This window comes from Delphinapterus leucas, chromosome 1, assembly GCF_059928025.1.
Source record: "Delphinapterus leucas isolate spDelLeu-1000000601 "Yukka" chromosome 1, BTC_Dleu_Yukka2, whole genome shotgun sequence".
NCBI lineage: Eukaryota > Metazoa > Chordata > Mammalia > Artiodactyla > Monodontidae > Delphinapterus > Delphinapterus leucas.
This window is the reverse complement of record NC_143129.1, coordinates 58,936,551-58,960,330: the sequence shown is the minus strand read 5'-3', so window position 1 is coordinate 58,960,330 and position 23,780 is coordinate 58,936,551. Positions and strand designations below refer to the sequence as shown.

Sequence of the window (23,780 nt, the reverse complement as noted above, 5' to 3'; positions counted from 1 at the left end):
TCATTCTTCTGTACGTGAATATCCAGGTTTCCCAACACCATTTATTAAAGAAATTATTCTTTCCGTATTGTGTAGTCTTGGCAATCTTGTTAAAGATAATTTGACAGTGTGTGCTTGGATCTAGTTCTAGACTCTCTATTCTGTTCCATTGGTCTATATGTCTGCCATTGTGCCAATATCATACTGTTTTGATTAGCACAGCTTCATATTGTTTCGAAGTCTAAATGGAAACACATCCCTGTGCATGGATTGAAAGACTTAATATTGTTAAAATGTCCATACTATCTAAAGTGATCTACAGATTCAATCCAATGCCTATTAAAAATTCCAATGGCATATTTTGCAGAAATAGGAAAAAAATCCTAAAATTCATGTGGAATCACAAGGATCCTGATAGCCAAAATGATCTTGTGAAATAAGAACAAAGATCAATAAGTGGTTTTACTCTTGCTGCTTCTTGCGGATCAACCCACTAACAAGACCACAGCAGTAATTTTTGCACATCTATGACACACTCTCTTTGAACACTAGCTTTGAGAGGAAACTTGGATGTCATTCAGATGCACGAATCCCAGATACCCAAAGCCTGCTTAAGCACCTCAAGTCCAATATAGCTAACTTCTAAAAGTAAACCCTGTTTAGAGCAACTCATGCAGCGATCTTAACAGTTTCCTCATTCGCCCCCAGTCTTGACAAAACTCCTATAATTTTTGCTCATCAGTATCAGTTCTCCAATCATCACCACAACTGGGAAAATGCCGTGGTATTTTCAAAGAAAAGTCCCATAACTAATTTTTTTTCCCAACTGCCAAACACCTCCACCTTATTTCATACAGAAATGTCTCCACATAGGTTCACCCGTAACAACCGCAGCTCCCATGAACACAGTCTTTGGGGTTAGAACATGGTTTAAATCCTAATCTCATCATCTATCAGCTGTGTGTCTCTACACAACTCATTTAATAAACCTAAGCCTCAATTTCCTCACCTAAAACTGGCTATAGTAATGATACCTCTATCAAAGATTTGTCATAAAGATGAAATAATACAGCGCCTGGCACTTAGCAAAGCCTGCATGATAATCATTATTATTATTAATATTATTTTGGTTTCATTTTCCTTTATTTTTTTAAAAAAGCCCCTAAATTCTGTGGCCTCCAGGAAGCATCAGAGAAACGAAGTGCCATTTCTGTACACTTTGTAAGGCAAGACCTAGATGCACACGCCGCGGGGAACGCCCCCAGTTGCTCTGACCGCACAGCACTCTGGCCTCCGGGAGACCACGCTGACCGCTCGGACCTGGCCCACTGTGGGTCTGGGACTGGCTTTAAGACGCTTATCTCCCACTGCTCGGCCAGCAGCGCCGAGCCAACACAAGAAAACCAGGCACACCTGGCACCACCCAAGGGGCCCAGTGGTGGCCGCCCAGAGGTCTGCGCCCTGGGGCAGCGGCTGGAGTAGGTGCGCAGGAACTCCCCACCGGCCACACCTGCCGGCCCAGGCTTTGGAGCAGCATTTCGGCTGGGGGCCGCCCTCACCCAGCCTTCCCCTTTGGCCTGGGGAGGCCCAGGGCGGGCTCACCTCTGGCAGCAACGTCCCACAGCGACCCCAGGAGAAAACGGCCTCCGGATAGAGGGAGAAAAGCTGCACTTTATGGCACTAACGGGGCCGGCGGCTGCACTACTTACTCAACGGACACTGGCGGAGACGCAAGGCAGAGCGGCCGCTGGAGTTTTCTTTTCTCCTTGTTTTAAGTAGCTAATGCTCTTGGAAGGGCGGACTAGACACAGGTGTAAGGAATCTCGTCCAAAGTCTTATGTAAAGTAAGTGATCCCACGTGGGGAGGGCAGCTCTGCCGGCCTGGCAGTCTGCGTCCGGCTGCGGCCACATGGCCATGGCCAAGCTGGCCCCGAGGGGCTGCAGCGGGAGGATTCAGGGACCACCGCTCCAGGGTCACTTGCGTGGCTCCAGCGATTTTCTCTTTCTCCTCTGAAGGAAACAGCAGCACTTGGTGTCGTCAGCCACCTCCACGTCTGCAGGGACTGTGATGGGGACACTGAAGTGACCAGCGGTGGTGTCGTCGGCATTCAGCTCCCCGTGGATGGAGTTCAGTGCCTGGTTTTTGCTGTGTAGCAAGGCTTTGTCCCGAGCCTGAGGCTGCGAGGGCAGGTTGGTGTGGACCGTGCCACAGGCGTGGGCCGGGGCTTCCCGGCCCTGTCGGACTGGTAACCAAACACAAAGCGGCTGAGGTCAGAGGTAGTGAAGAACTTGTGCAGGTAGTCAGAGTTCAGCTTCTCGAAGAAGTCCAGGCGCCGCCCGTAGCACAGGTACGTGGCCATCTCCGGGAACCTCTCGGGGAGGCTCTCGGTGGGCGTGGCCCGTTTGGTGTCCCGGATCTTCCGCTGGCGCTTCTTGAGCGTGTGGGCCTTGAGCCTCTGCCCGCGCAGGCTGTCGCACAGGAAATACGTAGCCCAGCGCCTCCAGGCCATCACAACGGCTCTGGTCCTTGCCCAGGTGAGAGTTGAGGCTTATGTAGCACGTCGTGCTCGCAGTACGGGATGTGCTTCTTGGTCTCGGGGTTGATGGACTCCTTGGCTAGGCCGGAGTCAGTCGATGATTGTGGATGGCGTGCCCGGCAGCCCAGCCGGGAAGTTCTCGGGCTTCACGTCCCGGTAGGTGAGGCCCTTGGTGTGCATGTACTTCATGCGCCTGACCAGCTGGATTGCGACCCTGAGCACCATTTTGAGCGTCAACTTCTGGTTGCGCGAGTGGAACAGGTCCTCCAGGCCAGACCCGAGCAGCTCCAGCTCCGTGGCGTTGTAGTACTTCCCTCACAGGCCGAAGTAGTAGACCTGGCGCATGCCCTCTGCGGCGCTGAGCTGAGCTTAGAAGCTGTACTCCAGGTGCAGCTGCGGCGCCTGGGACTTGATGGGCTCCAACTTGATATAGTTAAGTATTCATTTGTATAGCGATTCTTTTCTAGCCGGAGCTCCCCAAAGTTGCTAACTGGCTGTCTACTCTCCCCAAATCTCTTAAATGACCCTGCCTGTGATTTAGGTTCCAAGAGGTCATGAAGTGAACCGAGATCACCTATTAATGTTAAATGAGCCTGTAAGTGAATGTCGGGCAGCAAATCAAAACCACTGTTAGCAGCTACTGTGAGGAAGTTCCTCTCTTAAAGGACCAGCCGCCCTTTCATAAAAGACCACTTTTTTCTATGAATAATATATATAAGAGTAGGGAAGAAAACGTTTCCATTAAGCAATATCAATTCTCAACACACTGGATATAATCTCTTATGCCTCCATAATTAAAAATTAAACACAAAGTATTATGTTAAAAAACTCCAAAGCTGATTTTTATGTACTCTTTTTCTCCAAAAACATCATTCTTACCAGCCTTTCAATATAATTATATTCCAGGGCAAAACATGCAGGTAGAAAAGAATAAATCAATATATAATCTTCCTTTAAAGTCCTAGCTTAGATTTTATGATGTGTACAGGATGTTCAAAAAAAAAAAAAATCAGGTCTGAAATTTTCCACAATGAACATATATAGTATATTCCATTATTTTGTTATTTTAAAAGGGAAAATCATGCAAAATATCAGATCTGTTGTATTTTTAGACACAAGAGACTTTCATTGACTGTGCAGGCTTTCATTGACTGTGTGAGTTTCTGTTAACCTATTTCTAGATCTTAAGTCCCTGACAAATAGCTGGTGCTTCATGTATATTTTTCTAAATAAATAAATACTAATATTAAATAAAAACTAAGAAGATATTTGAGGTTGGGACAGTTCAATGTTTTCCCAATATTATTGCCCAGTGGATTTCCCCCTCCTCTGCTCCACTTCCCTCTTTACTAAATAAAAAAAGAGCAATTTCAAGGAAACTATAACTGGGAAGTAGAAGGATTCTTACTGTTGTCCTTAATTCACTTAGGACAAGCATTCTCATCTTATTTATTTAAGAAAGTCCATGTGAAAGTCATTGAACTCAGAAAAGCATGGGCATCTATCTTCTTAAGCTATGAAAGTAAAAATAATGATAATAATATATTTAATTACAAGAAAAAATTTGGTTGTATGCATTTCGATCAACTTACCCAAATTGATTAAAATTCGAATCACAGGATTTCTAAAGCTGGAAAGATTCTTACATGTCTTGGAATCTAACCCTTCCTTTTTAAAATTGTGGAAGCTGAGGTAGAAGAAGTTAAGTGATTGTCCCAAAGATACAGAACTAGTAAATGGCAGACAGACTTGTTCCCAGGTACCTAATTCCAATTTCAACACATGGTCCATTTCACTTCACTCTACTATAAACCCCTTAGTGTTTTACAGACTGATAATAAAAATTAGTTAATAAAGATGATGATGATAATGAAATTTCACTGTGCTGGAAACAGGGAAACGAGGTCAGTTAGCTGGCATTTGGTGATGCTTTTGTTAAGGCAGACCATCTATTATTTTCCATCTCCCTCTGCATTTAAAACACATCTATGTACTTTGCTTTAAAAAAGCCTGAGGCAACTAAGTATTATTCATTAAAACATTTAAGACAACTGACAGCTCCTAGTCATACACTTCCAGAACAGAACAAGCAGGATAAAGATAACTTAGCAACTGCATACACATAGAATTTTTCTACTGATACCCTAATCCCCTGCTGGCCAATTTTTTTAAAGTGGGCTTTTATTGTACCATAAAAATGAACAAGCTGAAGCTTTCACATCCGGAGAAAGGTTGGTACCTGCATGGAAAATGTTTTGCCTTCAGGAGTCCAGGATGAGAGAAGACCATTATTACTCCTAGGTAAGGACAACTAATATGCGATAGAACTGGGTATTGAAATTCCATTTGTGAGTAGCACATAAAGTACAGCTTTAGCAAGAGGATTCCATTTCTAAGTATAAGATGATTACTGATGCAAGGCTGGTCTTGTTACCACTAATATGACTTTGTCTTTTTAAAACCAAAAACCCAGCTTTGGAGAACTATTTGACAGTAGCTATGAAAGCTAGGCACTTGCATCCACTATACACCGGAAATTCCACTCATCGGTATATACCTGACTAAAATGCATTTCTATATGAGTCAAAAGACATGCACAAGAATGTTCATAGCAGCCCTGTTCAAAATAGCCCCAAACTGGAAGCTACTCAAATGGCCATCAAAAATAGGATGGATAAACACATTGTGATATAATCACACAATGGAATACCACTTTGCAGTGATAGTGGGTAAACTACAGCTACTCTCAGTAACACGAACAGATTTTTACAAAAACATATTGTAGAGTAAAAGAAGCCACCTACGGGAAAAGTTTGCACTGTATGATTCTGTTATGTAAAATTTAAAAGTGATCCTATTAATCTATGGTGGTACAAATCCAGTTAATGCTTCCCCTTGGCAGGGGGGCGGTGGTGACTGAAAGGGGCACAAGGAGGATTTGGGGGAGGGTGCTAACTCTTTTCTTTCGTGATCAGGGTCCTGGTTATACAGGGTCGCTATCTTTGTTTAAATGCATTGACCTATACGCTTATGATTTGTAAGTTCATATGAGTTTATGTATATGTCATTTAAAAAGTCTGAAACCCTAAACATTTTCCTATAAAAACATCATAGGGCGAGAGTGACACATTAGTAGAAGCGATGTGCCATCAGTAAGATAAAGAATGACTGCACCGGGCTTCCCTGGTGGCGCAGTGGTTGAGAGGCCGCCTGCTGATGCAGGGGACACGGGTTCATGCCCCAGTCCGAGAAGATCCCACATGCCGCGGAGCGGCTGGGCCCGTGAGCCATGGCCGCTGAGCCTGCGCGTCCGCAGTACTTATTATGAGCCAATACAGTGTTAGGCATTTATATAATCTTCACAATAGCTTTCAAAGGCAGGTACTATGGGCCTCATTTTACAGAGAAGGAAACAGACTCTGAGAGAGGATGAAGCCTATGCAAGTTATGCTGCTACTAAATAAGGGAAGAGAGATTCAAATTTGGGACCACTGACTCCTCAGGCTGTTTTCATATAGCACAGTTTCTATAGAGGTCAATAGCCCTTTGACAAAATGTCTGCATTCCCTAGAGAAAAGAACCAAAGGGTTCTTTTCAACTCTGCTTTAAGTCTATCCTAACACCAGGGAGTATTCCAAGTGCAAGAAAAAACACAACCACCCTTTTGCCTGAAAAACAGTCTTAAATAGCAGGGGTAGTGAAGGTATAAGTTTTTAATAATTGTCATCACTGGGTTAAAACACTTTCTCAATCAAGCCCAATATTCTTTCAGAAATGATGGTATCCAAGGTGTGGGTACCTTCCAAAAGGCAGGCCTCAAAAGTTTAGGTATCCACGTTCAATGTGTCTAACTTCCTTTAGACTCAAGGAAAAAATCACTCCTAGCACTACAGAACGGGCCAACATCCAAAGAGGAAGAAGCCAATGGTGCCACCCCAAAAGACTTCAGAGAAACCGTAAACCAGCTGTATTGCTTTGAGGTATCAACTCCAACTAGGAGCAGGCGTCCCCTGCAAGCTATTCCCTGACCATCACGGCTGATGCTATGACCCAGAATAAACATCTGACTCTCCCTACCTCAGCTTCTCCACACTGCAAAAGGATGATAAGAACTCCTACCTGTCCTCAAAGGTGTTAAAAGAACCAGCTTATATCTGCAGAGAGAAGCACTGTTTGGGTGCTGAGTGACCTCCAATACAGGGAGCCTTGAACAATGCAGATTGGTGTTGGTCTTGCACAGATCACACATGTTCTCACCTCCCAACAGAGAAGGTTTGAGGGTGACCCCCTAGCTCATAATGAGACACAAAAGCAAATGGATGATGCGGAGATATATCTGGGGACTAAATGAAGAAATCAGAAGAAAAATCGGAGTGAAATTGGCCAGGCTAAAAGTGACCTACAGTAGCCCTGCCCTTGCATACAAAATCACAGGATGGACATTTGTCCTCTGCAAGCTCTCTGGCAGGGTTGGCCAGACTGGGCACTGGGAGAGTTGACTGAACCCACACCAGAGACAGCAGCCACAGAGACTCAATTAAAACTGATCTAACGTGAGAACAGAGAAGAGGATACACTGAGCTACAGGGATGGAGCAGCAGGTACTCAATGGGTATGCAAGAGTAGTAAAGCAATAGATAAATCAGACTTAGTAGCTGGCTCCTGATCAGGTGACTCTCCTCCAGGGCTTCCACCTGGTGGCAGGCATAGGCGAATACTAAGAACAAGCTCCCAGGCTCTGAGTTAGGTCATTTTACATGTTTATCACACAGTCCTCTCACCAGCCCCTGAAAAGTGGGTATTATCATTTTTCAAGAAATGAGGGTCAAAGTGACAAAGTAACTTGCATTAAGACAGTGCCGCCATCACTAAAATATAGGTCTGGCTGAGACAGGAGCCCTTGCTCATTAAACTGGGTCTTCCATCTCTCATCACAGTTATTCACTGTGTATACTAGCTCTGAGCAGATCCCCAGGCCGACTCAGTAGGAAATCCAAACTATGGTACCTGGCTTTGTAGTTAAAGGGTATGGCCTGTAGTACAGTAACTGATCCAATAAGCATTTGAAGAGGCCCTGCTATGGGCCAGGCTTGTGCTAGATGAGAATAATGCAGAAAAAAGAAGACCCACTCCTCCACCTTGGCAACATCCATTGGCATCCAACAAGCATGGTGCAGCAGCCATTCTGGGCAAGTTCTCCAGCACAGACTTCAGCCACAGTTGGTGAGATGCGTAAGCAATCACAGAGGTTATGGCCCCCTTGAAAGCCATTCTCAAGGAGGCCCTCAGCAAACAGAGGATATTCTTTCGTCTGAGTTTTGACAGTTCTTTATTAATCTCCTGAGTATCATGGCTAAAAACTGCTGCATGTTCTTTTACTTTTAATTACAGTCCTATAGAAGGTTTGATTTTATTTAAAAAAAAACTAGTAAAATCACTGCAGAAGAAAAAAGTTCTTAATAATTTATTCATAATGCTATTAAGACAAAGTCATGTTTTATTGGGCTCTGCGTGTTTATGTTGTGTTGCAGAAGTCAATAAGAGGGAGCTTTAGTAATATATAATATCTATGAATATTCTCCATGTATGTTCACCAAACAATGTCTCAGCATCAATAAAGGATTTCAATAATTAAAAGGTATGATTTTCCCCAGTTTAACTATTTCCTACTAAAAGGGTGCCACAGACGCTTATACTGACAGCCTCTCATTCCCAGCAAAAGCAACTGCACTTTATGGGGAGAGAGATAGAGTGGAATGAATGTTAGTCCAGGAAGGGGCTCTTGTCTCCATGCTGACGCTAACTGCACATGACCTTGAGGTCTAGGTATTCTGTACGATGAAAAGATTTAGATGAGGCAATGCCCACGTCTTCCCCAGCTTTCCAACTGTGAAATAGCACTCCCCTGGGCCTTATCTTTATCCCTTCTTGATCACCACTACCTTTTGTCAAGGGTCATTTTGAAATGAGTTTCTTCTTTTCCAAATGCACATTGCTCTTCCGACTACTTAGCCTGGCTCACAGAGTTAATAGGCAGAATGGAGGCCCACTGGCTATGGAGACAAGCGGTGGTTCCCTCTCCAAGTTGCTGTTTGCCCTTGATCAGGAAGTCACTTAGGAATTCCAGGCCCATCATTTCCTCACTGATGGGGGATTATGTGACAATATTTAGCTACCATGAAGGAGTGAGAGAGGATTAAATAATATGCTTGTATGGGACTTACCCAATACTTGATGTTACTCTGGATACTTGGTAAATAATTACCTTTTGAGTCTCACAGAACTCATCTAAAATACCTTCCTGGTTCAAGGACTAAATAGTTCCATAAGAGGGTTTAGTTCCTTTTCATTCCCTAAAAGAACTGTGCCACAAACTGAGAGCCTTGATATACCACTGCAAGCATGGATTTCCTTTGCCTTAGCTCCCGAGAATCACTAAAGAATCATGATCACTATGTTTTACAGTCTCAAATCATTTTCCCCATATTCCTTTATAGATAGACGCTTATTATGCCGTAAACATAAAGGGAAAATATCCAGTGGGTATTTTGACACTGTTAACACTCCCTTTCGGGGAGACCTTCAAGATGGCAGAGTAAAATGTGGAGATCACCTTCCTCCCCACAAATACATCAGAAATGCATCTACACGTGGAACAACTCCTACAGAACACCTACTGAACGCTGGCAGAAGACCTCAGACTTCTCAAAAGGCAAGAAACCCCCCCACGTGCCTGGGTAGGGCAAAAGAAAAAACAGAGACAAAAGAATAGGAACAGGACCTGCACCTCTGGGAGGGAGCTGTGAAGGAGGAAAAGCTTCCGCCCCTTCACTGGCGGAGACCAGGGTGGGGGGAAGTTTCAGAGCCGCGGAGGAGAGCGCAGCAACAGGGGTGCCGAGGGCAAAGCGGAGAGATTCCCTTACAGAGGATCAGTGCCAACCAGCACTCAACAGCACGAGAGGCTTATCTGCTCCCCCGCCGGGGGGGGGCGGGGGCTGGGAGCTGAGGCTCCGGCTTCGGAGGTTAGACCCCAGGGACTGGGGTTGGCTGCGTAAACAGAGCCTAAAGTGGGCTAGTGCGCCACAGCTAGCTGGGAAGGAGTGCAGGAAAGACTCTGGACCTGCCTAAGAGGCAAGAGACCATTGTTTTGGGGTTTGCAAGGAGAGGGGATTCAGAGCACGGCCTAAATAAGCTCGAGATGGGCGCTAGTTGGAGCTATCAGGCAGACCGCAGAGACGGGCATGAAACGCTAAGGCTGCTGCTGCAGCCACCAAGAAGCCTGTGTGCGAGCACAGGTCACTAGCCACACCTCCCCTCCCAGGAGCCTGTGCAGCCCGCCACTGCCAGGGTCCCGTGATCCAGGGACAACTTCCCCGGGAGAACACACGGGGCGCCTCAGGCTGGTGCAACGTCACGCCAGCCTCTGCCGCCGCAGGCTCGCCCCACACTCTGTACCCCTCCCTCCCCGCAGCCTGAGTGAGCCAGAGCCCGCAAGTCAGCTGCTCCTTTAACCCCGTCCTCTCTGGGCAGGGAACAGATGCCCTCAGGCAACCTATACGCAGAGGCGGGTCTAAATCCAAAGCTGAACCCCAGGAGCTGTGCGAACAAAGGAGAGAAAGGGAAATCTCTCCGTGCCGCATCAGGAGCAACGGATTAAATCTCCACAATCAACTTGATGTACCCTGCATCTGTGGAATACCTGAATAGACAACAAATCATCCCAAAATTGAGGTGGTGGACGTTGGGAGCAACTGTAAACTTGGGGGTGCTTTCTGCATCGAATTTTTTTTCTTTTATGTTTATCTTAGTTTAGTATTTAGAGTTTATAATCACTGGTAGATTCGTTTATTGATTTTCTTGCTCTCTTTTTATATATATATATATATATATAGCTATATTTTTTTTTCCTTTTTCTCTTTTTCTGAGTGTGTATGTGTATGCTTTGTTATTTTGTCTGTATAGCTTTGCTTTTACCATTTGTCCTAGGGTTCTGTCTGTCCATTTTTTTTATTTTGTTTTTTTCTCTGTTTTTTAGTATAGTTTTTAGCGCTTGTTATCACTGCTGGATTTGTTCTTAGGTTTGGTTGCTCTTTTTTTTTAATTACTTTTTAATTTTTAATAATTATTAAAAAAATTTTATTTTAATAACTTTCTTTTCTTTTATTTTTTTCTCTATTTCCTTCTTTTTCTCTCCCTTTTATTCTAAGCCATGCGGTTGACAGCGTCTTGGTGATCTGGCCGGGTGTCAGGCCTGTGCCTCTGAGGTGGGAGAGCCAAGTGCAGGACACTGGTACACCAAAGACCTCCCGGCTCCACGTAATAGCAGTGAAAGCTCTCCCAGAGATCACCATCTCAACGCTAAGATCCAGCTCCACTCTATGACCAGCAAGCTACAGTGCTGGACACCCTATGCCAAACAGCTAGCAAGACAGGACACAACCCCACCCATTAGCAGAGAGGCTGCCTAAAATCATAATAAGATCACAGACACCCCAAAACACACCACTGGATGTGGTCCTGCCCACCAGAAGGACAAGATCCAGCCTCATCCACCAGAACACAGGCACCAGTCCCCTCCACCAGGAAGCCAACACAACCGACTGAAACAACCTTAGCCACTGGGGTCAGACACCATAAACAACGGGAACTACGAACCTACAGCCTGCAAAAAGGAGACCCCTAACACAGTAAGTTAAGAAAAATGAGAAGACAGAGAAACACAGCAGAGGAAGGAGCAAGGTAAAAACCCACCAGACCTAACAAATGAAGAGGAAATAGGCAGTCTACCTGACAAAGAATTCAGAGTAATGATAGTAAAGATGATCCAAAATCTTGAAAATAGAATGGAAAAAGTACAAGAAACATTTAACAAGGACCTAGAAGAACTAAAGATGAAACAAACAACGATGAACAACACAATAAATGAAATTAAAAATACTCTAAGAAGGAATCAATAGCAGAATAACTGAGGCAGAAGAACAGATAAGTGACGTGGAAGATAAAATAGTGGAAATAATTACCACAGAGCAGAATTTTAAAAAAGAATGAAAAGAATTGAGGACAGTCTTAGAGAACTCTGGGAAACATTAAACGCACCAACATTTGAATTATAGGAGTCCCAGAAGGAGAAAAGAAAAAGAAAGGGAATGAGAAAATATTTGAAGAGATTGTAGTTGAAAATATCCCTAATATGGGAAAGGAAATAGTCAATCAAATCCAGGACGCACAGAGAGTCCCATACAGAATAAATCCAAGGAGAAAAATGCCAACATACAGGTTAATTAAACTATCAAAAATTAAATACAAAGAAAAAATATTAAAGGCAGCAAGGGAAAAACAACAAATAACATACAAGGGAATCCCCATAAGGTTAACACCTGATCTTTCAGCAGAAACTCTGCAAGCCACAAGGGAGTGGCAGGACATACTTAAAGTGATGAAAGGGGAAAACCTAAAACCAAGATGACTCTCCCCAGCAAGGATCTCATTCCGATTTCACGGAGAAATTAAAACCTTTGCAGACAAGCAAAAGTTAAGAGAATTCAGCACCACCAAGCCAGCTTTACAACAAATGCTAAAGGAACTTCTCTAGGCAGGAATACAAGAAAAGGAAAAGACCTACAATAACAAACCCAAACGATTAAGAAAATGGTAATAGGAACATACATATTAATAATTACCTTAAATGTAAATGGATTAAATGCTCTAACCAAAAGACAGACTGGCTGAATGGATACAAAAACAAGACCTCTATATATGCTGTCTACAAGAGACCAACTTCAGACCTAGGGACACATACAGACTGAAAGTGAGGGGATGGATAAAGATATTCTATGCAAATGGAAATCAAAAGAAAGCTGGAGTAGCAAATCTCATATCAGACAAAACAGACCTTAAAACAAAGAGTATTCCAAGAGACAAAGAAGGACACTACTTAATGATCAAGGGATCAATCCAAGAAGAAGATATAACAACTGTAAATATTCATGCACCCAACATAGGAGCACCTCAATAAATAAGGCAAATGCTAACAGCCATAAAAGGGGAAATCGACAGTAACACAATAATAGTAGGGGACTTTAACACCTCACTTTCACCAATGCACAGATCATCCAAAATGAAAATAAATAAGGAAACACAAGCTTTAAATGACACATTAAACCAGATGGACTTAATTGATAATTATAGGACATTCCATCCAAAAACAACAGAATACACTTTCTTCTCAAGTGCTCATAGAACATTCTCCAGGAGAGATCATAACTTGGGTCACAAATCAAGCCTTGGTAAATTTAAGAAAATTGAAATTGTATCAAGTATCTTTTCTGACCACAACGCTATGAGACTAGATATCAATTACAGGACAAAATCTGTAAAAACTACAAACACATGGAGGCTAAATAATACACTACTAAATAACCAAGAGATCATTGAAGAAATCAAAGAGGAAATCAAAACATACCTACAAACAAATGACAATGAATACACGAAAACCCAAAACCAATGGGATGCAGCAAAATCAGTTCTAAGAGGTAAGTTTATAGCAATACAATCCTACCTGAGGAAACAAGAAGCATCTGAAATAAACAACATAACCTTACACCTAAAGCAATTAAAGAAGAACAAAAAAACCCCAAAGTTAGCAGAAGGAAAGAAATCATAAGATCAGATCAGAAATAAATGAAAAAAGAAATGATGACAACAGTAGCAAAGATCAATAAAACTAAAAGCTGGTTCTTTGAGAAGATAAAAAAATTGATAAACCATTAGCTAGACTCATCAAGAAAAAACGGGAGAAGACTCAAATCAATAGAATTAGAAATGAAAAAGAAGTCACAACAGACACTGCAGAAATACAAAGGCTCATGAGAGATTACTACAAGCAACTATATGCCAACAAAATGCACAACCTGGAAAAAATGGACAAATTCTTAGAAAAGCACAACCTCCCAAGACTGAACCACGAAGAAATAGAAAATATAAACAGACCAATCACAAGCACTGAAATTGAGACTCTGATTAAAAATCTTCCAACAGGGCTTCTCTGGTGGCGCAGTGGTTGAGAGCCCGCCTGCCGATGCAGGGGATGCGGGTTTGTGCCCCGGTGCGGGAAGATCCCACATGCCGCAGAGCGGCTGGGCCTGTGAGCCATGGCCGCTGAGCCTGCTCATCCGGAGCCTGTGCTCCGCAACGGGAGAGACCACAGCAGTGAGAGGCCCTCGTACCACAAAAAAAAAAAAAAAAAAAAAATCTTCCAACAAACAAAAGTCCAGGACCAGATGGCTTCACAGGCGAATTCTATCAAACATTCAGAGAAGAGCTAACACCTATCCTTCCCAAAATCTTCCAAAATATAGCAGAGGGAGAAACACTCCCAAACTCATTCTATGAGGCCATCATCACCCCAATATCAAAACCAGACAAAGATGTCACAAAAAAAGAAAACTACAGGCCAATATCACTGATGAACATAGGTGCAAAAATCCTCAACAAACTACTAGCAAACAGAATCCAACAGCACATTAAAAGGATCACACCATGATCAAGTGGGGTTTATCCCAGAAATTCAAGGATTCTTCAATATATGCAAATCAATCAATGTGATACACCACATTGACCAACTGAAGGAGAAAAACGATATGATTATCTCAATAGATGCAGAAAAAGCTTTTGAAAAAATTCAACACCCATTGATGATAAAAACCCTCCAGAAAGTAGGCATAGAGGGAACTTGACCTCAACATAATAAAGGCCATATATGAAAAAACCCTCAGCCAACATCATTCTCAATGGTGAAAAACTGAAACCATTTCCACTAAGATCAGGAACAAGACAATATTGTCCACTCTCACCACTATTATTCAACATAGTTTTGGAAGTTTTAGCCACAGCAATCAGAGAGAAAAAGAAATAAAAGGAATCCAAATCGGAAAAGAAGAAGTAAAGCTGTTACTGTTTGAAGATGACGTGATACTATACATAGAGAATCCTAAAGATGTTACCAGAAAACTACAAGAGATAATCAATGAATTTGGTCAAGTAGCAGGATACAAAATTAATGCATAGAAATCTCTGGCATTCTTATACACTAATGATGAAAAATCTGAAAGTGAAATTAAGAAAACACTCCCATTTACCATTGCAACAAAAAGAATAAAATATCTAGGAATAAACGTACCTAAGGAGACAAAAGACCTGTATGCAGAAAATTATAAGACACTGATGAAAGAAATTAAAGATGATAAAAATAGATGGAGAGATATACCATGTTCTTGGATTGGAAGAATCAACATTGTGAAAATGACTCTACCACCCAAAGCAATCTACAGATTCAATGCAATCCCTATCAAACTACCACTGGCATTTGTCACAGAACTAGAACAAAAAATTTCACAATTTGTATGGAAGCACAAAAGACCCCAAATAGTCAAAGCAATCTTGAGAACAAAAAATGGAGCTGGAGGAATCAGTATGACTTCAGACTATACTACAAAGCTACAGTAATCAAGACAGTATGGTATTGGCACAAAAACAGAAATATAGATCAATGGAACAGGATAGAAAGCCCAGAGATAAACCCACGCACATATGGTCACCTTATCTTTGATAAAGGAGGCAAGAATATACAGTGGAGAAAACACAACCTCTTTAATAAGTAGTGCTGGGAAAACTGGACAGGGACATGTAAAAGTGTGAAATTAGAACACTTCCTAACACCATACACAAAAATAAACTCAAAATGGATTAAAGACCTAAATGTAAGGCCAGACACTATCAAACTCTTAGAGGAAAACATAGGCAGAACACTCAGTGACATAAATCACAGCAAGATCCTTTTTGACCCACCTCCTAGAGAAATGGAAATAAAAACAAAAATCAACAAATGGGACCTAATGAAACTTAAAAGTTTTTGCACAGCGAAGGAAACCATAAACAAACCAAAAGACAATCCTCAGAATGGGAGAAAATATTTGCAAATGAAGCAATGGACAAAGGATTAATCTCCAAAATTTACAAAGAGCTCATGCAGCTCAATAACAAAAAAACAAACAACCCAATCCAAAAAAGGGCAGAAGACCTAAATAGACATTTCTCCAAAGAAGACATACAGAGTGCCAACAAACACATGAAAGAATGCTCAACATCATTAATCATTAGAGAAATGCAAATCAAAACTACAATGAGATACCATCTCACACTGGTCAGAATGGCCATCATCAAAAAATCTAGAGCGCTTCCCTGGTGGCGCAGTGGTTGAGAGTCCGCCTGCCAATGCAGGGGACATGGGTTCGTGCCCCAGTCCGGGAAGATCCCATATGCCGCGGAGCAGCTGGGCCTGTGAGCCATGGCCCCTGAGCCTGCGCGTCCGGGGCCTGTGCTCCGCAGCGGGAGAGGCCACAACAGTAAGAGGCCCGCGTACCGCAAAAAAAAAAAAAAAGAAAAAATCTGGAGACAATAAATGCTGGAGAGGGTGTGGAGAAATGGGAACACTCTTGCACTGTTGGTGGGAATGTAAATTGATACAGCCACTATGGAGAACAGTATGGAGGTTCCTTAAAAAACTACAAATAGAACTACCATACGACCCAGCAATCCCACTACTGGGCATATACCCTGAGAAAACCATGATTCAAAAAGAGTCATGGGGCTTCCCTGGTGGCGCAGTGGTTGAGAGTCCGCCTGCCGATGCAGGGGACACGAGTTCGTGCCCCAGTCCGGGAAGATCCCACGTGCCGCAGAGCAGCTGGGCCCTTGAGCCATGGCTGCTGAGCCTGCACGTCCGGAGCCTGTGCTCTGCAACGGGAGAGGCTGCAACAGTTAGAGGCCCGCGTACCACAAAAAAAAAAAAAAAAAAAGAGTCATGTACCACAATGTCATTGCAGCTCTATTTACAATAGCCAGGACACGGAAGCAACCTAAGTGTCTGTCGGCTGATGAATGGATAAAGAAGATGTGGCACATATATAAAATGGAATATTACTCAGCCATTAAAAGAAACGAAATTGAGTTGTTTGTAGTGAGGTGGATGGACCTAGAGTCTGTCATACAGAGTGAAGTAAGTCAGATAGAGAAAAACAAATACTGTATGCTAACACATATATATGGAATCTAAAAAACAAAAACACATGGTTCTTAAGAACCTAGGGGCAGCACAGGAATAAAGATGCAGACATAGAGAATGGACTTGAGCACACAGGGAGGGGGAAGGGTTAGCTGGGACAAAGTGAGAGAGAGGCATGGACATATATACACTACCAAATGTAAAATAGATAGCTAGTGGGAAGCAGCCGCATAGCACAGGAAGATCAGCTCAGTGCTTTGTGATGGATGGGTGGGATAGGGAGGGGGTGGAAGGGAGACGCAAGAGGGAGGAGATATGGGGATATATGTATAAGTATAGCTGATTCATTTTGTTATAAAGCAGAAACTAACACACCATTGTAAAGGAATTATACTCCATTAAAGATGTTAAAAAAGAAAAAAAAAGACTCCCTCTCCACCATAAGTAACATGGTCATCCCACTATAAACCCGAAGAGACAACGTGGCTTCATGGAAAGAACTCACATTTAAGCAAGAAATCAAACTCAATGAGATGCTAATAATTATTGTTAGCACAGATTGAGAGATTAGTCTATGCCAGCATTGTTCTGAATAATTTTCACTTATCAAGTCCTTTATTCCTGGAGAGAACCCTACAAGATTGTTACTATTTTCATGTCCATTTCACCGTGTAAAAAACATGCAGCACAGGAAGGTTAAACGCTTCAAAATGCCAGATTTCTAGGAATTGGTTCACACCAGATTTAAACCCAAGCAGTTTAGAGTCTGGGCTTTTAATTATGCTACTCTTCAGAGTTGGCAGGATGATCTGAAAGAATGTATGTAGAGAACTGGCCATACTGAAAGCACTCAGTGAATAGTAATTTATATTATTTACATTAAAATAGCTACTTTCTTAAATGTTGTTGCTTTTTGCAACTGATTATGACAGAGATTCATCCTTTGTATTCCTCTTTTCCACTTTCACTTCCCATGTTTTTAGTTCCACTGGCCTCACTGCTATCTGAGTCCACAGGCACAAGGCCCCGTGGCATTCATTGTCATCCCAGAGTGAACCCCCTCTCTATCCCATCTTGTAACTTCCCTAGGTCTGGCTTTCAGAGTTCCACTTACTGACCTACCAGCTTACTGTTTGAAATAAAACTCAGAGGAACAAGTCCCTCAGGCTTCTCCTATACTTTCCTCACTCTGTGTACAGCTTCAGCCTCTGATAAACTGGTCACTTGTTTTGTAAGATATGTTAAGATACAGCGAAAGTTTAGTCTGTGATACCTTACCCTGTTAAAGGGAAGCTTACCCTAAGATTATAGACTCCTCATTTTCTGCAACTCACTGATGCAGTCACCAAAACATCATTAGCTTTTTTGGCTCAGGTAAGCATCAAGCTGAATGGTGTTCAAATGACAGCAACAGTGAGGCAGATAACAGGTCTTATAAGACACCATTCGCAGAAGATAATCATAGTAATTTGCTGTCATCATTCCCTCGCAAATCCAGGAAAAGGAGCAGCATTAAATCCCATATAGAAGGCAGACGTGTTGAGACTTGGAGAAGTACGTGGTCCACATGAATTCTGGGAACTGGTGGCAAAGCCAAGAAATAATGAAGTAGCAGATGGCAGGCCATCAGTGGAAAGGTGGACCCTTCCACTACCTCACCTAACCAATTTGAGGTAGCTGGTAGTTTATCTGAAGGCCATTTTCAAATCATGCAGTACCTTGCTCCTCAAAATGTGGTCCATGGACCAGCTGCATAGATATCACTAGGGAACGTGTTAGAAATGAAGACTCTCAGGTCCCTCCGTAGACCTCCTGAGTCTGAATCAACATTAGAAGCTGGCTATTCCTGAGTGCATTACATACTAAGAAGTTCTGGTGGGGGCTTATAGCTCAGGTTAAGACTGGCAGGCCTGACCTACCTATAAAAGACTCCATTTTGAAATTTCAATGAATAAGTAAGTACATATGATAATATAAAAGCAAAATTATGAAAGGGTAAAACGTTTTTAAATTGTGCTCAGAATAAAGTCGCAACACTAAAGAAGAGATGGCAAGAGATCTGCATGGAAACCCAATAGAAATATTCCATTTGCTGCTCTGATACACCACCCACTTTTCTTCATCTTGCTCTGTGCCCAGGGAGGCTGACCTGTGTGAGAACAGAGGGATGAAGAAGGGTGAGATTCCCCAGGGGCCAGCCTTGGGCTGGGCGTGTCCCTCAGTGGAGGTCACAGCTCTGTCCCAACAGCCCTCACCATCTCTGGGTTCTAGTAACTGCCTCCTTCTATTCCCCTTCAGGCCTAAGGATGGTCACAACACTTTAATGTTAATAGCCTCTGCATACTGCACTATTCCTTTTTGTACCTTTTAAATAATCCCTTAGTAAATTCTGTAAGACTCAGTTGGAGTATATAACTTGTTTTCTGCTGGGACCCTGATTGATAGATTTAGACAAAACTGTTGGTTCAAAGAAAGAAAGGAGGCGCTTCCCTGGTGGCGCAGTGGTTGAGAGTCTGCCTGCCGATGCAGGGGACACGGGTTCGTGCCCCCGTCCGGGAAGATCCCACGTGCCGTGGAGCAGCTGGGCCCGTATGCCATGGCCGCTGAGCCTGCGCGTCCGGAGCCTGTGCTCCGCAACGGGAGAGGCCACAACAGTGAGAGGCCCGCATACCGCAAAAAAAAAAGAAAGAAAGAAAGAAAGGAGAATTAACCTATCATAGGGGAGGGAACTTAAAATCTAAGAATGGTCCAGGGGAAAGAGGGTGTGACAAATTTAATAAAGGCCATGTTCCATCACACTTAGACGTCACACATAAGAAACATGCTCTTAACATGTTTAATAGCAAGCTTACCCCTCATCTGTTAAGGAATCCTAATTCTCAGAATGGGGTTTCCACTGCATTTCAATCCAGATTCGCTATCAAGTACATCCTAGTTGTGTCTTGTCATAGCAACATCCCTTTGGATGCTCATCTGGCCTGCATCTGCAAAACAGCCTTAGAAGGTAAGTCATCTTCTGAAAGTGTCCCCTCTCCTTCCCTTCTCCCTAAAGTACAGAGTTGATTGCACAAGCCACCTTTTTCCCTGTAAGATCTATCCTTTCACAATCAACTTCTTCAGGTCCCCCATTTATTTGTATAGTATGACCCCTATTTTCCAGAAGCTTCCAGAATTAGATATGATCTCATTTCTCTCTGACTCCTTTACATCACAGAATGTCAAATGTGTACACGCATTCGACTATCTACAAAACCAAATGCAACTGCACTGAGTGGCCCTTGGCCCACACCGCTCCAGAGGGCCCAACTCTACAAGAAGTCAGCATGACCAGCCTGGTCAGGCAAAAAGGCTTTCCTGCAGCTCCACATCCATCACTGCCACTCAGATGTCAAGCTTATTCCTACCGCATCTTGTCCCTCTATCTAGAATCTCATCTCCAACAACCAGTTCTTAAGTAATTCTATGTCACCCAGCATTCAAGGCCCTTAGCAGGCTCACCTTGTTTGTAAAGTCTTCCCTTCAACTTTCAAACATAAAAATCTCTCCCTTATCCAACTCCTTTGGAGCTTGCTTGCTTCAAAGTGAGAACAAAGGGGGTTTCTGTAAGAACAGCGCATGTGTGCAAACACAAATGGACACACGGGGCAAAAAGATTCCAGCATGACTTCTAGATTCCTGGCTTAAGAGCCTAGGTGGAAGGTATTGTTGTTTACTCATTTCTATAAATTAATTTATTTTTGTCTCTTAGGTCTCCTTTATTCCATAACAGTCCTTCCCTCTTCCTTTTTTTATGCCTTTGATTTTTTTTTTTTTTTTTGCAGTACACGGGCCTCTCACTGTTGTGGCCTCTCCCGTTGCAGAGCACAGGCTCCGGACGCACAGGCTCAGCGGCCATGGCTCACGGGCTCCGCCGCTCCGCGTATGCCCTTGATGTTTTAGTGAAACTCGTGTATGTTCCACATTCTGGGTTTGGCTGATTGTTTTATGTGGTGTCTTTCAACGTGTTCCCTTACATTTTTTTGTCATTTTAAAATTTGTAGTGAGATACATACAGCATGAAATTTAACCTCTTAACTATTTTTAAGTGGACATTTCTGGGGCATTAAGTACATTCACATTGTTGTACAATCATCACCATCATCCATCTCCAGAATTGTCCTCATCTTCCCAAAGCAAACTTCTGTATCCATTAAACAGTTACCCTCCCTTCCCATTCCCTGCTCCTCTCAGCCCCTAGAAGTGACCACTCTACTTTCTGTTTCTATCAATCTGAATACTCTAGTACCTCATATAAATGGCATTGCACAGTATTTGTCCTTTGTGACTGGCTTATTTCACACAGCATAATGTCCTCAAGGGTATCCATGTTGTAGCACGTGTCAGAATTTCCTTCTTTTTTAGGCTAAATAATATTCCATTACATGTACATGGCACATTTTATTTATCCATTTATCTCTTGATGGGAACTTGGGTCCTCTCCACCTTTTGGCTATTGTAAATAATGGGCAGTGCCATTTATTGGGGTGGGGAAAACAGAAGGAAGAGGGATGGAAGGTAAAGGGAGAAATGGGGAATCCAGTTTGGGGCATGTTAACTTTTAGTGCCTTACAAATACTACACATACGGCTTTTGAGTTCAGAAGACCATCTGGACTGGAGGAATAGATTAGCAGTTGTAGGCATTTAGGTAGCAATGGAAACCAAGAGAATAAATGAGATCACCTCTGGAGAACAGGCAGAAGGTCTAAGGCTGAGTCCTGAAGAACTGTGATTTTGAGGTGAGGTAGGGGAAGATAAGCAAGAAAAGGAGACAGAACAGCATACAGAAAATGGGAAGAAATTCAACAGAGCGTGGGGTTATTTGACCCCAAAGAACATCTGGGATAGACAGAGGATGTCAGGCCTCATCAGTTTGGTAAAAACTAAGATTGAGAACAGACCTAAGTGAAATTCTTTAAATTATGAATATTGATTTTTCAAATACAGTATGCTACATTTAAAAGTCTCTACTTGAAGCTTGCAGAAAATAGGTAATCTAAGAAACTCATTTGTTCAGGAAATAGTAGAGGAATATAAATACTTACTAGGAAAGTGTGTATAAAATCACCAATGTTACATTTGTGACACATTGTTAGAAGATGTTTGAGACACACCTGATAAAACCCTCAAAGTGGTTTTAAAGGAGGTAAATTGTGTTTCACATACAGACACATGCACACATACACTATCCCAAGGGACAGACAACTTCACTGCTTTGGATGTGAAAATGCTCTAGGATGGCATTTTCAAACGCCAGTGCTTAGCAGTAAGCTGTCTATAAAAATCACTGTTGAGCAAGAAATGTGAGACTTAGGTTAGATTTCAGGAAAAGCTCTCTGTGACTGGAAATTGTTTAAAACTTTCAAAATTCTGGAATGCTAATTGGAATCAAGAGACCATAAAATATCTTCCTCTAACATTGTTTAAAAAGCAGAAATGGGTTCTCATCTGTCTGGCACTAAGTGTAGGCATGACTCAAGATAAGAAAACAGACTTGAACTCTCATGGTTCCTTCGTTTCATAATATTATATGATTCTCCCCACTGTTTTACCACTTTTGGTAGAAGAGCTTTCATCTTTCCAATTTCAAAACTATTAAATTAGATAGCCTGGCCAAGTTTCTCAGACTCACTGATTTTTCCACTTCCTTGAAAAGCTCAGCTGAAGGCATCTTTTATCTTTAATTATACTTGTGAATATTTTCCTCTTACACTACTTATTATCACCCACTTGTTATTTGTCCTCCCTTCTCCATCCTTTCCCTCCCTTATTTATCTACCTATAAAACACATTAATATTTGATTCTTTCTCATTGAAGTCTAGTATTTTGAGAACTCAAAGTTGGTAGGTAAATTTGAACCACACATTGTAACACGTGTTACTAGGTCATAATTTTATTTCTTTTGGCCAAAGGCCATCACAAGACTTACGGAGGAAAGATAACGTACAAAGAGAACTTTAAAATAAGTTATAAAAATCAAACGAGGACTAAGTTAGAATGAGTTCCTAAGTGTAAAAATATGTAACGTTTCAAGGTTAATTTATTAAAACGAGTCATAAGACCAAATCATTATACCCTTTTGGCTGGAGTGTCTAACATAACATTAACTCTGATTCTGAAATGGCCAGTGAGTAATAGAGGGTCAAAAATTATGCAGGTGTCCCTGACAGGCAAACCTTCCTTTTCCAGTGATGTTCTAGAGTAAATATTAGTTTTGATCACCACATCCCAGAAATGGTTAGAGTTATTTCTAGATACAAAGCAGGAGGAAATAAATATGCATGAGCACCTACTATGCGTAAGGTTCTGTGCTTTCAATGTATATAGATTCTCACTTACTCTTTTTTTTTTTTTACACCTTTATTGAAGTATAATTGCTTTACAATCGTGTGTTCGTTTCTGCTTTATAACAAAGTGAATCAGCTATACATATACATATGTTCCCATATCTCTTCCCTCTTGTGTCTCACTTACTCTTTACAATGACCCTATTAAATAGGATTTTTTACATCCATGTTCGATTATACATAAGTTCACAGAGAGTAGATAACTCCTCCAAGTCATACTTTAGTGAATGGCAGAACTACAGTCTGGACCCAAGACTGTCACAGCCCAAAGCCCAAGCAGGTATGCCACTGTCTGTTTTAGAGAAAAGGAAACGTGAAAGGTCCTCTGATTCCAGATTGCTTCCAATATGGGCTCAACAGACCAGAAAATAAGCCAGTATCTTGTCTTTAATTATGAAGTAGACATGATTTAGAAGAAGATTGCTGTGAAAGCCTGGCTAAGTTTGAGAGCAATAAGATCGATCAAGCAAAGTGAAATTCTATGTAACCCTCCTATAACACTTGAAAACACCAGTTGCTATAAAAGCTAGCTTTTTAGGAACAGGGGGCAGGGTATTTCACTCAAAGGTTCTTTAACAAGAAGACTTGGTAGTAGGAAGACTGTTTGTTAATTCATTTTCATTGCAAGCCACTTGATATGAATTAGTTCACTGAATTCTCACAACCACCCTGGCATGATTTTATACTGGAGAGATATAACGGTCAATGGTCAATGTCATTGGTCAATGTCATTAAGTAAAGGAGCTAAGGTTTGGATATAGGGCTAAGTCCCTAGACCAGGCTTGCTCCACCATAAAGCCATGGAGAGAAACAGCA

The 23,780-nt window shown here is 42.2% G+C and overlaps 1 pseudogene; it reads right to left on the bottom strand.

Moving 5' to 3' along the window:
- Nucleotides 1–1,812: 1,812 nt before the first annotated feature.
- Nucleotides 1,813–7,787, bottom strand: LOC111165659 (casein kinase I pseudogene; annotated as a pseudogene).
- Nucleotides 7,788–23,780: the final 15,993 nt, after the last annotated feature.